Genomic DNA, 19,315 nt, shown 5'->3' on the forward strand with positions numbered 1-19,315 from the left:
TAAAAGGGGAGAACCTATTCTAAAATATCAGTGTTATAAAAGACAAAGGAATGTTGTATGTTCAGGTTAAAAGAAACTAAAGAGAAATGGCAGCTAGATGCAATATGTGACCCTAGACTGGATGCTTAATTAGAGGAAAAAGTAGTGTTATAAAGATCATTGTTAGGTTATTCAGTGTGGCAGTGGATTAAAATACTAACCAATGTTAAATTTACTAAGATTGGTAACTACTTTGTGGTTATGTAAAAGTGTCCTTATGCTTGGAGCAATTCAATTTTGAATTCTCCCTCCTTGTCTAGAGTAGCTGTCTGTCATCCTCTCTTCCTTCTTCTCAACCTTCAAATAAATTGTCTTCTTTAATTAAAAAGAAGAGTGTTCTTATTCTTAGTCTTAGGAAATAGTTTCTAAAGTGCATAGAGATAAAGGACCATGGATGTCATCTCCATATGGCTCGGGAAAAAGGGTCCCGTGAGTGTGTGTGGAGAGAATAAGTTAATGATTAAGTAAATGGATTAAATATTAGAAAATGCATGTGAAGGCTCTTTGTAAATAGCAGTGATTTCTTATACAGACATGAACTGACTGAATAGTTTTGGTTAAAGATGAAAAACAACCTAGAAATTTTCCTCAATTTGGCTGACCCTTTGTCCTCTTAAAGGTTGAACTTTTATTTGATTAGTTACATGAGAAATGGGGTTTATTTCCTGCTTTTCCTGTTCTAGACAAAGCTTCAGTACCTGGGAGAATTGTGGACTTTCTGAATTTTAAGAAGAGTGAAGTTGGAGCACTGTAGAAGGTGTATAAAAGGTTACACAGGTAAGTCGGATTCGGAGATTTTCCCATTCTTAAAGAATTCATGGATCTGAAGTTCCTTATAATTGTACCAGCTTTGTTCTGAGATTGCCTGTTAGGCTCTGGTGAGATAGATGGAATTTGCAGCCCTTTGTGGTGCGCTAGGGCAAAGTCAGCCAAGGAAGGGCTGGTATAGTTTGGGAAAAGCTGGAGAAAGAATGGAAGAGCACCCTTGGAGGAGGGCCGGGGTAGTAGGAGTAAAAGGGCACAGGAAATAGCATCACCTTTAGTCACAAAAACCTCATGGAAAAGATTCTAGGAATTTCCCAGGAGTGTCATTTTGGGCCAGTCCTCTTCCTTTAATTTGGAATTGCTTTTAATTAAGGCTTTTAATGTAGAATATTCCAGTTACCTAATAGCCTTTTCCCTGCAGTTGAGCAGTCTAGGCCAGTACTGCTCAGATACCAATCTAAGATGAAAGAGTTTCATCTAGAACACAAAAGCTGGCAGAACTAAATGGTGTTTGACGTGCTGTCAGTCTTGCTCTGGAAGATCCCTGAATGGAGGCACCTTAAACTAGGTGGGACATTTAAACCCTGTACCCTATGCCAGGGATGGTGAACCTTTTAGAGCTTTCAGTGATAACAAATAACCAGCTGCAGCACATGTACCACAGACTTGCCTCCACTGTCCTGTGCCCTCATGTGCATGAGCCTGCTCACTCCAAGTGTGTTATCACCTTAATAAATTTTGCCGCTGTGCACAGTGCCTGCCTGGCAAGCGCAAGGTTGTGAGTTTGGTTCCCGGTACTGGAAAAAAAAAACCAAAAAAGAAAACAAAAAAAAAATTTGCTGCTGTGATTTTGTTGTAGCATGCCATGTCCAATTCCTTTGTTGCAGAAAAGAACCTGAGAAACTGGGATGGGGGAAAGGAGAAAAGAAGGAAGAGAAAAACCAAAAAAAAAAAAAAAAGTGTGTGTGTGTGTGTGTGCGTGCGCGCGCGCTCTCACTGTGATAGTTATACCACTAATTTCTCTTAGTTCATTGAAAAGAAAGGCTTGTGCTAGTATAGTTTGGACAAATAAATGACTATATCTTGTACTCTGAGTAACTAATTCAAAGATAACAATAGTTAATGTTTGATTTTTTTTTTTTTTTTTTTTGGTACCGGGAATCAAACTCAGGACCTTGCACTTACGAGGCAGGCACTGTGCCACTGAGCTATGTCCCTGGCAACAATTGTCCTATTAACCATATTGTCCTATTATCTTGTTGTGAAATTTTGTTTTTTTTCCTCTTTAAAATAAAATCCAAAAAAGAAAAAAAAAGAAAAAGAAAAAGAAAAGAACCTGAGAACCTGTCCCAAACCCCATGACCCTTGGTAATACAATGGTGGGATTAATGCTGTTTTCTAAGGATCTTGATGTGAATGAAGTACTGTGTATACCAACCTCCAACCACCATTGTGTTTCTGTTAAGTAATTTAATCCTGGTGTGGACAAATAAAGTTTTTACTTACATAAAAAAAAAAAATTATCCAAACTGGTCATGGTATAATCCCAGTATTCAAGAAGCTGAGGCAGAAGACTTGAGCCTTTGTCTCAGAAAACCTGTCTATGTCTCTATCTCTCTCTCTGTTTATGTCTGTCTATTTCTGTCTCTCTGTCTTTCTCTCTGTCTCTCTCTGTTCCTCCCCCAATTCTTTAGAATCTAATTATAGTTGCAAAACATGCAAATATCCAGTCCACTCTATTTCCTGAATTGGGAGTAGCCAAGTGATTAAAAAAAAAGTTTTCTGCATATGTTGTTTATCAGTTTTCTTAAACCCTTTATACTTTAAAAGGTAAATTCCTTTATTTTACTTCAGGGTAAGAAAATACTGAAATAGTGAGCTCTTCTAAAGCTTGCTTGAACCACATTTGGACTCGTATCACATTCTGTGTCCCTGCCTTGCCCAGGTTCTCTTTCTAATTAATCTATTGAATATTTACTCTCTTGGAAACTGGAATTACTACTATTGGAATGACCTACTAGAACAGAGTACTTATTCAGCAACAACTTCTTGTGCCTCCCAATCTCCTTTCTGTCAAAGTGTCATTTTTCTTTCTACCTAGAATCCTACATAGAGATTCAGCTATAGTTTCTGCCTCTGGATGCCTTTCTCTTCATGTGGAATGTAGAAAGAAAATAGATGCATGCTGTTGTGAATGGCAAGCTTCATCTCTGTAAGCACCATGTCCTTGCATTTCACATCCCTTTAATAGACATAGAATGCAGTGTAAGTTTTGTTTATAGAATGTTAAGTTGCCTTGGGCTTTACCAGATGACAACAGATATTTCAGGATGGATGTCAAGTGAGTTTGTTGATTTAATAAATTTGAAAAATTCTTTCTGAATAATCACACATAGGCAACCATATCTTTTTAGAGGCTACATACTTCTGATAGAGGTATGTGTGTGTTTTGTGATGAAACTGATGCATGCTGTGTCTCTATGGTGTATGCTTTGTAGGTTACAGGTATGGTAGTGTACTCTTGGGAAGGGTGGTACTGCAGACATTCCTAGGAAATACTGAGTGCTGTGACTAGAGCTTCTTAGAAGGTTGGCTGGCACTGTCCCATGCTTTCACGTAGAAAATACAAACACCAGAAAGTTCTGTGGCTTTTCTTCCTTTAGATAGCAAATCCTAAGGATAGTTCCATATATATATGGACTCATGTTTAGACTATCTATATCTATATCATCTCTATCTCTACATCTATCTGCCTGCCTGCCTGCCTGCTTGTTTGCCTGTCTATCTATCTATCTATCTATCTATCTATCTATCTATCTATCTAAAGAGATTCCTATATCTCATAATCTTGGGCTTTCGTGACTGTCAGTTTAAGCAGTACTGCCGCTTTTCTTTTCAAATAGTTGGGTTAGCTAAACTCCTGGGAGCTGAGAAAGCAAGGTGTCGACTTGAGAAGCTTGCCAGAGATGGGTACACTTCTCCAGGGAGCCTGGCCAATCTTATGGGCCAGGGTGCCATCATTCATTGGTGCACATTGCGTGGGTGTGGAGAAGGAATCACAGTCCCGCTGCTCTGGTTTGGCATGCCTAGACTAGTCAGTTCATTGCGCACAGCAGAAAATGGCCCTGTGAGCATTCCAGGTCTCTGCTTTTACTGTAAATGTGTCCTATGGCCTGGTATTAACAGAGATCACCCGAACACAGTTTATTTCCTGCTGTGAAGTTATGATTCTGTTGATACTAAAGCAATGCAGAGAAAGAGTGCTCAGGAATGTGGTCTTTCACATTTCTGTGTCAGGTAGGATGTTAAACACTGGGGCTTGTCAGTGGCCATAAACTTGGCTCACCAGGGCCATCATCCAACCCAGGAGAATGCTTCACTGTGCTTCCTGTGTCTCAGAGCTTTAGTTATAATCCTGTTCTCCTGCAGTGAGATTGATTACTCATCTCTCTATGGCCTTCCCTCTGGACACTTGCCATTTGTAACATTGTCCTCCTCTCTCTCATGAGATAAAAATTGGTATATTGCTACATAAGGATTTGAAAAGTTAAGATCATTTAAACGCTGTCCTCTCCTCCTGTTCAAAAGATTTACCTCTGAATGCTTGTTGTTGTAGTACCTTTATTGGACACCTACAGAAATGCCCACAGAATAACTTTTGCCTTCGTTACAGTCAGTGTGTTCAGGGGTTGGCAGCATGGTACAGAGGAAGCCATATATACTACTAGGTTCTTTGGTAGACAGACTTCCGGAGTGAAGTTGAATGTCTGCTCAGTCTGTATGAGTATGGTGAGTCATTTAGCTTTTCTGAGGTGTATTTTTCCCTCCTATAACTACTTTGATCCATGCATATATTAGAGTAGTGCTTCTCAAATGTTTTGGTTTTAGGACCACTTTATATTCTAAAAATTATTGCAGACTCCAAACGTCTTGTCTTATATGGGTTATAAAAGAATATCATGATAGCAGAATAATGATGCCAAAGATGACGATGTTCTCATTATTGGAACCTGTGAATATGTGACTTTGCATAGCAAAAGAAGTTATAGATATGACTAAGGATCTTTAGTAGTGAGAGTATTTTGAACTAAGTGTATCTGCAAAGATCTGAGAAAGAACTGTTTCTCAAAATCAGTGAGATGGCTGCCAGTGCTTTACCTTTTTGTAAGTTGTGCTCATGTCTGTCTAAGTAACTGGGTTCTTGTATCTGCTCTATTGTGATCATGTGACATAGTGCCCCTGAAATTCTCCCGTGTCCTCATAAGAGTATGAGAATAAAAAGAGAAATAATGTCTTAATGGTTTGGGCCTTATGAACTACCAGAAGTGTTTTGGAACTCCATTGCTGCCCAGACTGCACTGTCAGAACCATCAAGCCAGAACATAGCCACAGAGCCAGACACTTAGCTGCGAAGTGTCTGGAAACTAGAATTCTTACTCTGAATATCAGTTTAAAAACTAGGGAATTTGCTATTAAGGAAGAGTAGCTATTAAGGGACATTTAGCAAATTCAGATGTGTTGTATGAAGGTTTGATGTGTGTGTTAAGTAGATGTCTTAGTCTGTTTTATACAGTAACAATACCAAAGACCAGATAATCTTTTTTATATTTAAAGGTTTATTTACTTGACAGAAATTCATAGTGATATTTTCATGATGAGAGAACACTAGCTAGTCAAATCTAATGCTTATATACTTTCAAAAACTCTCAAATGCTACAGGCATCACAAAAGACAAATGCAATCACATGTTTTGATTAAAAAACCAAGAGCTCCTGTAGGGAATCTCCTCCCAATTTTTCTGTCTTCTATTTTGCTCTTTATCTATATTTGGATTTCTCATGTAAGAGAAACCATGTAATATTTAAGCTCAAATGTCTGGTTTATTTCATTTAACATTTTTGTCTCAAGGTGCATTTATTTTTGTATAAATGACTCAGTTTATCCTTCTTCATGGCTGAATAGTATTCCATTGCATATAATTGCCACATTTTTTTTCTTATCCATTCATCTGTCGATGGGCATGTAGGTCACTTCCAAGATTTAGCTGTTGGGAATTCTGCAGCTATAAACATGGGTATACTATACATGTATCACTGTAATATGATATCTTTAACTCTTTTAGGAAGATATCTAGATGGAGAATATCTGGGTCTAATGCAATTTTTTTTTTAGTTTTCTGAGGACTCTCCATCCTGATTTACATAGTGGTTGTACTAGTTTACATTCCTACCAATAATGTAGAAGAGTTCCTTTTTCTTGGCATCCTCGCCATCATGTGTTATTATTTATTTTTGTTTTGTTTTGTTTTTTTGAGATGGTGTCTCACTTTGTAGTGCAGGCTGGCTTTGAACTTACTATGTAGCTCAGGCTAGCTTTGAACTGTCCTGATCCTTCTGCCTCAGGCTTCTGAGTGCTGAAATTATAGGCATGCACCACCAGGCCCAACTTTACTTGCTACCTTGATTATAGCCTTTTTTTCTGGATTAAAATAGAATTTCAGTGTCGTTTTAATTTGTATTTTTCTGATGGCTAGTGATGTTGAGCATATTTTTTCATTTATTGGCCATTTGTACTTTTTCTGAGAGGTACCTGTAGGTACCTGTTCATTTCAGTAGCCCAAGTTGGGTCTTTTATTTTAGCTGGTTTAATTTTTTTGTGTTCTTTATATATTCTAGATGTTAGTCCTTTGTCTAAAAGAATAGCTGGCAAAAAAATTTTCCTGTTCTATCCACTCTGTTGATTGTTTGCTGTGCAGAAGATAGCTTTTTGATTTGATATGATCCTATTTGTTGATTCTTGAAATTGTTTCTTGTACAGTTGTGTTTCTATTCAGAAAGGCCTATATGTTCAACAATTTTACCTATTTTTATCTTCTGGCATGATAATGGTTTCTCTTTTAATATGTAAGTATTACAACCATTTTGATTTTAGTTTAGTGAATGGTGAGAGATAAGGGTTGAGGTTCATTCTTCTGTATGTGGACAACTAGTTTTCCCAAACCTTTTGTTAAGGAGCTATCTTTGCTCCAGCATGAGTTTTTGACCCCCTTGCAGCTCAGTGTGCCTGATATTGTGTCTGCATCTTTTATTCTGTTCTATTGATCCACATGTCTGTTTTCTTTGTTTTTGTTGTTGTAGTTGTTGTTTTGAGCCCATACTCGCTGTTTTTGTCACTGTAGCTTTGTAGTATAACTTGAAGTCTGGGATTATGATGCTTTCTGCCTTGTTCTTGTTGCTCAGGATTTCTTTTGCTGTTCTAGGTCTCTTCTGGTTCTATATGAATTTGAAGATTGTTTTCTCTAGTTCTGTGAGACATGCTGTTGATATTTTGATTGGGATTACATTAAATCGGTATATCAGTTTTGAAAGTACGATCATGTGACTATATTGGTTTTGCCTATCCAGGAACAAGGATATCTTTCCATTTTTCTGATGTCTCTTTGATTTCCTGTTTTAGAGTACTATAGTTTTTGTTGTAGAAGTTTTCACTGTCTTGGTTAGGTTAATTCCTATTTAATTTTTCTTGATGCTGTTTTTAAAGGTACTGTTTTCCTAATTTCTCTCTCAGTGAGTTTATTATTGGTGTGTAGGAATGCTTTTAATTTTTGTGTTGCCTTTGTATCCTGCTATGCTACTGGAATTGGTTATCAATTCTAGGAGTATTTTGGTGGAATTTTTTGATTCTTCTATGTAGAAGTTTATGTTGTCTAATGGAAGTTAGTGGCTTATCCCTATCATTGCTTTATTTTTTTTGTTGCTGATTTCTTTTTCCTTTTTTTCTCCTTTTGGTTAACTGCTCACCCTGCCTGTTGTATTCATTCTATTAGATTTCTTGACATTGTTAATTTCATTATCTCTTTCTAGGATATTATTGAGAGTATTTTGGAGTGCCAGTTTGCTGGTCATGAATTTGTTGAGGTGCTTTTTGTCGTAGAAATACTTTACTTCTCCATAATTTTGAAGGAAAATTTTGCAGAATATGTAAGTCTGGGTTGGAAGTTGTTATCTTTTACAGTTTGAAATACTTTACTCTAAGCTTTCCTGGCCTTTAAGGTTTGTGTTCAGAAGTTGGTGTAATTCTGAGGGTCTTACCTTTACATTTGTTTTGCTGCTTTTCTCTTACCAGCTTTTAAGATTCTGACTTTGTGTTGGACTTCTGGTATTTTGAGTCTAATGTGACATGGAAAGGTTTTCTTTTGATTGTGGCTATTTGGGTTTCTGTATGCCTCACATACTTACGTTTAATTCTCAATAGTTGGGAAGCTTTTTGCTTTATGTCTGTAAAGCTTTTTTTTTTTTTTTTATGTCCTTTGTACTGTCTTCTGATTCTTTACCTATTCCAAGTACAGTATAACCCTAAGAAGCTGTGATTCAGAGTTTGTGGACTTAGTTTATGAATTTTTCCTTGGAACATAACTAATAATTGTTTGTGGAAACCCTCACAATTTCACTGAAACTACAGATATCCTCCGCAGTTGTTTTTTGGTGGGAAGTTTGTGAGTAGCCAATCCAAGAGCATTATTCAGTTCTCCTTGCTGCTGATTATCTACTGTCCTGTAATTCATCTCTGTCAGGTGCGCCAGCATTCCCACATCCTAACAGGTTGCTGTATGTGTATAGCTATCTCAAGTATTCTCTGTAAAGCCCTAAGATTCCTAAGATGCCACTAAAATGCCCTGCACCTTCTAAGGCTTTATTAATGCAGTATTTTATTAAATTAAATTACATAACAGTGGGAAACATAGTATATTTAGGATTTAAACTATAAAAATAGGCTTTTGGGGGTGTTTTTCTGACCATATCTGGAATTAGCAACTTTTCACAACTCATGGGTGCTCTCGGAATATTACCCCTATGAAGTTAGGGAGTCCACTGTAATCTTAGATTAGTCCTCTTTGCATCATCTGGCAGCTGTTGAGTCCAATTTTCTTGTTCCCTTGTTTTTAAGGTATCCCCGAGTAATTGGTCTTGAAAATATCCCTATCTTCTGATTGTGATAGTTTGTCCTCACATTGGTTGCTTCTGCTGCCCATACTTTGGAAATAATTTTTATCTTCAATTTTGTTGTTGTTGTTTTTGTTTTTTCTCTGGTACCAGGAACCGAACTCACGACCTTGCGCTTGCCAGGCAGGCGCTTTTGCCGCTGAGCTAAATCCCCAGCCCCTTTATCTTCAATTTTGGTTTGGAACCTTTTCATGGCCTCTAATTTTTGGGTAAACTGGTATTCATAGTTTGCATTATTTTGTTTCAGTGAGCTAACATTTTATTAGTGTCTTCTGTAAGCTAACTGATTGTTTTGTTGAATGCTTCTATTATTACCTGCTTAGTTATATCTTCTGTGATGCCACTGAGCACTTCATTGATCTGATTTTTTAATCTGCTGTTATCCTTTCAAATACTTTGGATGTATAGCTTTTTTTTTTGTTTGTTTGTTTGTTTGTTTTTTTTTTTTCCTCCGGTACTGGGAGCTGAACTCACGACCTTGCGCTTGCCAGGCAGGCGCTTTTGCCGCTGAGCTAAATCCCCAGCCCCTGTGGATGTATAGCTTTTGCTTTCTTCCTTCTTGATTCTCCTCATGATCATCTTTGGAGGATTGGGGAGATTTGCAAGATATTTTGTTGCCTTTTCTTCTCATATTTATATTGTTTTTGGTTTATCTGTTTGTTTTTGTTTTGTGGCTAGGTTTGTGGGCATTTACAGTGGAAGAACTTCAATGCTGTTATGGAGATCTTTTCAGTTTGCCTGCTTTTTGCAGTGATGTGCTCTGGGCATGGCTAACTGTAGTTGGAAGCTCTGACTACCTTAGTTAATATGGGAGGGGAGGCTGCAGTGCAGTTGGCTCAGTACCCAATTCTCTGGGAATGGACTGCAGTATTATTAATGTCACAAAGCTAATTATGGTGTTGGGATACAGAGAAAACACACCAGTAATACATAACAGCATAATAGCAGTTATGCGACCCTGGCAGTATCAAGCAAAGCAGCAACAATAATATCACCTAAGACATAAGATTCAGTAGTGTACCACCTTTAATTACAGAAAAAATCTATAATTATAGTGTAAACACTAAGACAACCCAGACATTGACATCTAGCAAGTATAAACTAAATGCAGCAACTATACCTCCACTAAAGATGGAAAAAATTCAACAGTAATAACATACGGTTAGCTATCTAAAGACTAGTGTAGCTTAATGGTTATATTGTTAAGGATGTAGAGGGATGAGGAAACATTTGAAAAATTAAACAATGGGAGATGAGAAGGAAGAGCAAGAAGTGAGACAATGGATCTTATTAAAGGGTAGAAGGATATTTATAGAATTAGATAAAGATAACAGAAAAAAACAACGAATAGAATATAAAAGAAAAAAGTAAGGAAAGAGGAAAAAGAAATGATATGGAGAATAAAAATTAGAAGAAAAATTAAAAGGAAAAATGAAAGAAAAAAAAAAGAGAAGAATTAATAAAAAATTAAACAAGGAAGAAGGATAAAGGGAAATTCTCCAGACATCAATAGGCCAGAAAGAAAAAAGGAAAAAATAAGAGGAATCCAAAACCAGAAAATTTCCCTGTACTTTGAATCAGTGGTTTTCTTTCTGGCTACAATTTTAAGTCCAGTAATGAAAGGTTTTCTCTACCTAGCCTTTTGTTACGGCCTGCGGGCTTGCAAGGTGCCCTCCCCTTCCATTCCAAAGGCCCCTCTTCTTTTACTGAAGCCTGCAGCAATGTTCAGACCAAGTCAAGTCTCTGCTCCTGCAGGTAAATAGGGAAGGCATCAGACCTTGAGTCCTTAAGTCCTCATGGGATGTAGGCGGTAGCCTGAAGGCTGAAGTACTGTACTCACTGTCAGACTCACTGCCACTCAAGTTGTGCATGGTCTCCCACCATGGGGGACAGGGCTTGGGTCCTCTGGCCTGAGCTCAGACCCCTCAGGGGGTCTCTTTCCAACCTGCTCTCTGTCCACAGCTGTGTCCTGTGGCTGGCTGTCACTTGTCACTGTGGGAGGGTAACATTGGGTACCCTGACATGAAGCTGTCCCCCAGTTGTTCTGGGTCCCAAATTCAAACAACCATCCCTTTCTGAGAATGGTGCCCAACCAAACAATCTCTGGCATTATGGCAGTTGCTTGCCTTGTGATCCTTATCTGGCTGTGCCCTGCTGTGTAGAGGGAGTGGTCTTAGAGTAAATCTCCACACTACTCGTGTAGATCACAGTGACCAAGGGTTCCTCCTGGAGTCCAGGTTCCTGGATTCCCCAATATTGACCTTGTTTCTGCAGAGCCGGTTTCCTCCTGCCAAGCTGCAAACTGGGAACCTGAGAGAAAGTACATGCTGTCTCATTTCCTTCCCTGCATTGTGGGCTGTTTTCAGTTTTCTATCTGTAGATTTTAATTTTCCTGTCAGTTCCTTCCCAATTACCAGCAATCTACTTGATTTCTTCCTCTGGTTGTCACTTTCTGGGGTCTAGATTACAGATCTCAGAGTGACTGAATTTTGCTGCTACTTACCACTCCACCATCTGTATAATTCATAACAAAAAGTTTGTTTACAGTTCAAGAGTCTTGGAAGCCCATTAGTATGGTGTTGTCACTTAGTGAGTATTGTCTTGCTGTATCATAACACCGTGGAGGGCGTTATATGGCAAGAGAGAACTAGTGTGCTAGCTTGGGTCTTACCTCCTCTTCTTTAAACCCATCAGAGTCATCATGTGAGTCCCACTGTCAGGACCTCATCTAATCCTCCCCAAGTCTTCAATACATAAATACTCTGAACTTAGGAATTTGGGAATTGTTTCTAACACATGAATTGGGGGGAGATATAGCAGTAGACAGTCACCAAAATGTTAGCTTTTAGGAAAATGGAGCATTTTGCTTAGACTGCATCATTTAGAAATATCTATGACAAAACACAATGGCACATAGGCAGAGGCATAATTGTAGTGAATTGCATTTTTAGCATTTGTAGATAAGTTGGATAAAATATCTTTTGTTTGGTGCTCATAGGGAGCTTTTTGATAACTTGTTTAGGTCTTTTGAACTTAACAATAGGCTTACTTCCTTTCTTTGGGTAGGAGGAAAGTGGAAATGAGATTTAAGGCTCAGTCTTGATATGAAGTTATTAGTCATGGGTTTAAAAACGTGTGAGGCGTGATGTTTCCTCTGGGATCACTTTGTAAACAAACTTTGCAGTTCCCTGGCAGCATTTTGTCATTGAAGCAGTGCACATGTATAATCTCAGCACTCTGGGAGGCAGAGACTGGAGGATTGGAAGGTTGAGCCCAAATTGAATGAATTAGGGACTTAGTGAGACCTTGTATTTAAAACAAAAATGAAGAAGAAGAAGAAGAAGGAGAAAAAAAGAAGAAGAAGAAGAGGGTGGTGCTGGGGATGTAGCTCAGTGTGAAGGCCTAGGGTTCAGTCCTTAGTACTGCAAAGAAATGAACAAACAAACAGGAACCAGTTCTGGTTCCTGATGTGAAACAAGATTTAGGAATATTTGTAGTAAAGTGCCTTATTACTTTAAAAAAAGCACACAGATACAGTAAAACTGGGTTTAAGTGGCTTGACTTTAAGCTTAATAAAGTTTAATACTGATTTTATTAATTGATGAATACATGTTTAATGTAATTTTAGAATTATAATCATCTTTAAAACAATTTTTATAATACCTTTTGGGTGACTGATGATTTGGGAGGTATTTTAACATCCTCTATACATACGACTTTGAGCTGTTACTTTTGCTCCTGGGTGGAAAAACCTAGTGTGTCACTTACACCTTATAGGTTCGTTCTGAACTGGTTGAGAAGGACATTTTTGGTTTGGGATGGGCTTGGAGAAAGAGCAGAGAGAGTAATGTTGGAGACTGGAAGGTTTATGTGGGAAAGGGATGCTTGTTTGGGAGCCACACTGAAGTCTCTGGGTGGCCACAGACTGCGCCAGTGTCATTGATCTTTTCTAACCAGAGCTGAGAGTGGAGTTTTACTCATTTTGGTGACTTTTCTAGAGGCCTGGGAACTGTCTGTGGTTGTCAGCGTCTGGTTTATCTTGTGTACTCTGTGGAACCAAGAAGCAGTCTTTCTCAATTGAAAGCTTAGTTGTGACAGAGACAGAGAAACAGTCACTCCAGAACATGTGTGACTAAGAGCCTGTGGTTCTTAATACCCTGCCATGGAGGAGCTCAGTGTTCTTAGCAAATAGCGTTGTAATGGTAGCCTTTGTTACCACTTGTCATAAAATAGAAGTTCATAAATGTCTTATTGTGGCTTGGGTATATTTCATATCACGGCCGGGGAGCTCCCTGACCAGGAGCTCCCTGTCCTGGAGGTTTGCTGGAAGTTCCAGTTGGGGGAAGTGTGGCTAGTTGTGGTGCCCTCCCTCTCCTTCTCAGGTGTACCTATATCACCTGGGCCACTGTGAGTTGCAAAGATCAAAGTACCTATATTGCCTGTTGTTAAGAGAAGGCCCTGCTTGAGAAGCCATGTGGTGTTGCGAACATAGGCTGGAATATTTTACTGATAGTTTAACATCTAAATTGCAAAACAATTTGCATTTCTGTTTGGGGGTTCTTGGATTTTATGAGTCACTAAATGTAAACAGTATCTAAGTGCAAAACTCAACTACATAATGAAACGCCCAGAGCATTGTCTGCTTTTCTCAGCAATTCCTGCATGACGCACAGGTTTCCCCAGAGCTGGCTGAGAAGGCACTGCTGAACACAGCCCAGCAAGCCCAGGTCATCCCCTTATGTTCAGAGGTGTCCCAGAGGATTTTGGAAGCTGTACATACAGGAGTGTAGGAAAGATTAGGATCTCTCTGGAAGGAAACTGGCTGTTTGCTACAAGTTTCTCCCCCTTGCTGTCGTTTCTTATTAATTTCCTAGCCACTGCCATAGCAGCTGTTGCAAATGCTTGCTGCCTCTTGTGCTCTTTTTGGTCTCCCCTTGCTCAGTTCTTGGCAGATGCTCTCAGAAATGAAGTCATAGAGACAGAGCCCCTCCACCAGCAGAGACTATCTACATTTCCCCTAAGTAATAAAGGTGTATCCACTTTTGCCAAGCTGGTGTTGTCCTGACTTTATCGTGTGTAGGTGTCTTATTTGCTATTCCCGCTCACCACCTCTTTCTGTCCCACACCCACTCTCTTTCAGGCATCCAAACATCCTCCTATTATACTTAGCTACTTTGTGGTATGCTTCTTAAACTGAGCTGCCTAACCCATGCCTCTGACCAATGTCTTTCCTGTTTAAACCCATCTGTCTCACGGTCCACTCCCTCAAAGCCCTACTGTGAACACTGTAATTTGAGAGTCAAATCTTTTATATTCAAAATTTATATTCAAAAATTTATTGACTCACTTGTTGTGCTTCAGAGCTTGGGGTGCAAATGCCAGGAGAAGCACAGATGAATCAGGCTTTTAGGTCCATTAGTATAGAATAGGGGAGAGACATGGAGACAAAATAGCATTAGAGATTTATAACAGAACATGTGCAGGGTAAAATGGGAGAGGGAACAATGCTGCCTTGAAAGATGTTACAGGTGTGAGTCTAGTCTCTTACACAAGAGGAGAAGGTCATGGCAGACATTAGTTCAAAGCCTGTGATGGGTTCCTGCATTTCTCTTTTCTGATGGGATTTCCTTGTGACCTGTCTAAAGCAGAGGAGACTTTCTGTAACTTAAGGATCTCAAATGGTGGTGTTTGCATAATTGTGGCTGCTGGTTGGAAAGAATTTTGGGGGGCCCAGGTATGTCCTTAAGGTAAATCACAAGAGTAGCTGTCAATTCTGCATATCTTTTGTGTCAAGTTTTGAGTTAAAGAAAGGCGTGGTCTTTGGTGAAGTTTTGCTTTGATCACGTTTTGATTATGTTAATACTCAGTGGTTCAGAAGTTTGCATGCCTTCTACTGTGGAGGGCCTCAGACATTCAGTGAGAGGATGGGGCTCGCACCAAGAACCTTCCTCCCAGTCTTAATCTGATTGTGCTTTCTCTTTCACTGTACTTTTTATTTTCACTCATGGATAGTACTTGTCACAGGTTTAATTGTGTGTGCGTGAATCTTTCTCCCGTTCTGAGTGCTTTTAAAGGCAGGAGCCACTGTTTTCTTGCTCACTATTTTATCCACCCTGCTGGACCTGATATATAATAAAGAAGGAATGAATAGGACCTGAAAAATCAATTGATATGTCAACTGTGGTTTGCACATAGCAGCCAGAAAGTAGATAATTGCCTTTTAATTTGGCCAGGGAAAAAGGGCAAAGAAAATCCTCCTTATTTACCAAAGTTCTTTCAGCAGAGGGTACCCAACGCATCTTTTCAATGTGTGATGTGCTTTGATGGAACACTCTAGTTGCTGAGCACAGGAGTGGTTTAATCTATACATGATAAAATTTTACAGTATTGCATAAAAAAATGTAAAAACTGGTGAGATCTGAACAAGCCTATAGTTTAATTAATAGTATTAAACAATGTCAAGTTCCTGCTTTTGATAATTATGTAGGATAAGGAGGAAGCTGGTTGAAGGATACATGCAAACTCTGTGATTTTGTAACTTCTGTGAGTTTAGAATTATTTCAAAATCAAAAGTTAAAAAAACACACATACAAGAAGATTAATTACAAAGGATGTAGAGAACTTTTGGAAATGAAGTATTCTGTATCAGTTGTGGTAGGGATTGCATATTTGTGAAAAGTCACAGAACTGAACACTAAAAAAGAATGAGTTGCTGCATGCATATTTTTGCTCAATAAATTGGACTTTAAAATGACATCACTACCATGACCACCACCAAAATTACTGGTGTGTGTTGGCTAAAATAACCGAAAGATGAGATGCCTCACTTCACACAGTGGTGCAGCCCTTGTGTTCCTTTGACCTCTAAGTCACGCAGATAACTAGTATTACAGGAGGTGGGGGCTCTGTTGGTCATGCTGATCAGTCATCAGGAGATAAAAACAAAAGCTGCTGGCTGTAGCCCTAGTGGATGTAGTCTTTAATAGTGAACATTTTCGTCAAATATTGTCCATCTCTTCTCCTGGTTCCTTTGCTACTGAGTCCTCAGCAGAGTTGAGTTTTCTTTCAGATTGTTTTCAATCTCAGTCATAACAACTGTGCTCTAACACCCCAGACCCCTAAGCCATCATAAAATGTTTTTAAAAAAGCCAGTCTTCCTCCAGTAGAAGACTCCTTGTTAATTTAAAACTGGGATTACTGGATTGGTTTTGGTTTAATGCTGTCTAGTAGTCAACTCAGTTGAGTAAACACTACTTATTAACCTTATGTCATGCCTATTATGAGGCGTTGCATTTTCACACAGAGAAATGAGCCTGAAGCACTGTTTTCAAGGCATTCAACATCCAGCCAGGTGGACCAGACCATGGGAAGCTAGTTTGAATTGAGCGCAGGGAAGAGTGCCAAGGGGGATATTATTACCTAGGACAGGGTGCTCGAGTCACACCTTGATTGGTAGGTAGGTTTCTGTCTGCTGTGAGAGAGCTGCAGGTTCTTCAGGCAGTGGGAGCCAAGTGTTATGTGAAGGAAGGCTTTGGGAGTTGGGAGCTATGACACGGAAGGGCGCAAAGAGCTTCTTCTTCCTCTCTTGACAACATAGGAGTTAGAATAAGAGCTACATATACAGCAGTGGTGGTGACCTATGGCACATGTGCCACAGAGGGTTGTTTGTACCCCTGAAAGTTCTAAGAGGTTTGCCATTGCGGACACATAGTAAAAATTCAGACTATCTGGAAAGATTTAAAAGTATAAGGAACTTACTCCTGTTGAGCCTCCATATTAGTTTCTGTTGCTCCTATAACTAATTACCACATGATGTGCTTTGGCTAAAATAACTGAAAAGTGAATAGTATAAAGCAACACAAGTTTGTTGTGTTGTGCTTCTGTAGGTCAGAAGTGTGACATGGGTTACACTGGAGTAAAGTCAGGGTGTCACACGCTTTAGGAAAAAATGCCTGTTTACATACTTGTTCCACAATCTTGAGGCTGCCAGCATTCTTTGTCTCTTAGCCTGCTTTTCATCTTTTTTTTAAAATACAACTGCTTTTATTGCATATAGTTCTTTTTTTAAAATTTGTACATGTTTCTTTTAGTATATATTTACAGTACATAATAACATTCGTCATGGGGAAGTTGGTACCTGTGTACAACACATCTTAATTCTTTTTTTCGTCCCTCTTCCTTCCATCCATCTCATTGACCCCTCTTCCTTTTGAAAAAGCTTTGTCTCCCTTTCTCATCTTTTTTTCTGACCATCCTTCTGTAGTAAAATCAAGGAAAGGCTTTTTGATTTTTAAGGACCCTTGTGATTAGATTGGGCCCACCTAGATGTGGGATACTCTGTTATGTCAAAATCCTTAATTTATCACATGTTCAAAGTCCTTTTTGCTTGTAAGGTCATGAATTCAGTTTTTAGAGTTAGAATATGGACACAGGAGGCTGCATTCTTATATTTTATTCCTTGATTTTTCTCTTTACTGATAAACTCTTTGGACAACTAACCTAGCACACAGTTCTTTCATTTGGAAAAAAGTTTTAATCTATACAGTATTTGATCATACTAGATAACATTTTCTACCTTAAATTTTGGGGGAAGGGTGCTGAGGATTAAACTCCAGAGCCTCATGTATGCTAAGCAAGCAGTCTGCCATGAGCCATGCTTGCCATAAATGCTTTCATTTTAAGCACTTATAGTAATATTGTAGTTAGTGGATGTTATTATTTTCAGTATAAACTATGCTGGAATGATCCCTGGACATATGGTTGTCTCTCAAATATCCATGGGAAGCTGGTTTCCCCTAAAGATACCGAAATTTGTAGATACTCAAATCCCTTGTATAAAATGTAGTAAATTGCATACAACCTACCATATCCTCCTGTATATTTTAAGTCATATGTAGATTGCTTATAAAACCTACTGCAATGTAAATACCATGTAAAGTGGTGTTACACCGTATTGCTTAGGGAGGGACTGCATGCATTGATGGCTTCTTGTGTGCGTACACTATGCTAGAGAAATGATGATGAATGACTTCGTACTTGATATGTCCCTTGATACCAAAAGAAGTTGCAACCCCAGCTGATTGATGAGAGTAAGTAGAACCTTGAGCCACTTTCCCCAGGTATCAGCTCTTATATTGAGTCCAGGTCTGACTGGCTTGTTCTCCAGTCCTATCACAAGGATGGGGGAGACTCTTAAAGTTACATCCCAGTACTTCAGTCTGCAGGTGTATGGGGCAGTATCCTAAAGTAATATCCTTACAATGTTCAGCTCTTCAAATGTTTCTGGTGCTCTTATGTACTTCTTACTGATTTTTACTTACAGGCACATGCAAAATGAATGACTGTCATTTTAAATACAGCATTGCTGTCACACAGCATCCTTAGGGAATCTTTGTACTGCCTAAACCTGAGGTGGCTGGTAGCTCTGGCTGAGTGGCAGGGGCTGGTGGGAGTCCACCTTTAGCAGTTACTCTAGAAAAGTCCCCAAGAGGATCTGCTGTGGGGATTAAGTAGGCCTCATCTTGCTGAGCTTAGGCTGAGTTGGAGTTTTTGTCATCAGAAGAGCCACTGGTTTGGAGCCCCTGGTCAGAATAGAAGTTCTCTAAGTGCTGTCACTGAAGAATGTTAGCATATTGAGATTTGAAGCCCCCAAGGGTGGCATGAGGCTATTAGAATGAGTTGCCAGCAGAGCTTCATATCACCAACTGCATGTAGTTGCCAGCTTCATCTGACCTGGCAGACCTGGTGGTGACTGGTAAATGGTATTAACTATTGCAGGTTGTTGGCTGACTAATTTTGGTAAAGGGTAAGGTGTTTGGGTTCCACAGAAAATTGACTTTGGTATGAATAAGACTTGATTCAGAGAACATAAGAGTCAGGTGGTGTTTTGGGTAAAGGATGAAGGCTTGGCTCAGGCATGATTCTATTTGTTCTTCTCTTGTACAGAAGTGTGATCATGCATGCAAAATTGTGTTTTTGGCACTCTGGAATGTTTGATAAAGAAGTGTCACAGCCACCTGCTTTTTAGCCTGTTTAGCTGAGTCCTGACTGGCCTGGGCCCAGGGCCTCTCTGTTCCTGGGCTTCTGTTGCTCAGAAGAGCTGCATGGGAACACAAAGACAAGAGGCTTGCTGTGCTACTTAGGGCTGTGACAGTTGAAAGAGAAAAGAATGATAAAGTACTTCTGTTTTGCTTTTGCTCAGCTCTAAATAGTAAGGTAGGATTTTTAGAACATTGTAGGGTTCCTTAGGAAAGCTTGACTTGGGACATTTATTCTGAGAGTTTTGGGGACCTTCTATGAGTGGCAGTTCAATCTGTCAGAAGGATAAATGAGCTGACAGGCAAAGAGTTTTTGGCCAGAGTTTAGCTACTAACAGACTGTTATTTTCTGCCAGTTACTCACCCTCTCTGAGCCTACAAGCTAGTGCAACTTGGTCTAGAGCCAGTTGTGTGTCTTTCACTCAGTAGTGGCCCTTTGGGTCTTGATGCTTTTGATACGGAACATGGGGT

The 19,315-nt window shown here is 39.2% G+C and overlaps 1 protein-coding gene across 6 annotated transcripts in view; it reads left to right on the plus strand.

Annotated features, from left to right (window-relative positions):
- Sgms1 (sphingomyelin synthase 1) overlaps positions 1–19,315 on the plus strand; it is a 311,453-nt gene that overhangs the window by 108,232 nt on the left and 183,906 nt on the right. For all 6 annotated transcript variants that reach the window (XM_013514837.1, XM_013514838.1, XM_005385897.2 and 3 more), the window contains one exon: positions 723–816. The gene's annotated coding sequence lies outside the window, so the exon portion shown is untranslated. The remainder of the gene's footprint in view (positions 1–722; positions 817–19,315) is intronic.

This window comes from Chinchilla lanigera, unplaced genomic scaffold (assembly GCF_000276665.1).
Source record: "Chinchilla lanigera isolate Chin_1 unplaced genomic scaffold, ChiLan1.0 scaffold00024, whole genome shotgun sequence".
Lineage (NCBI taxonomy): Eukaryota > Metazoa > Chordata > Mammalia > Rodentia > Chinchillidae > Chinchilla > Chinchilla lanigera.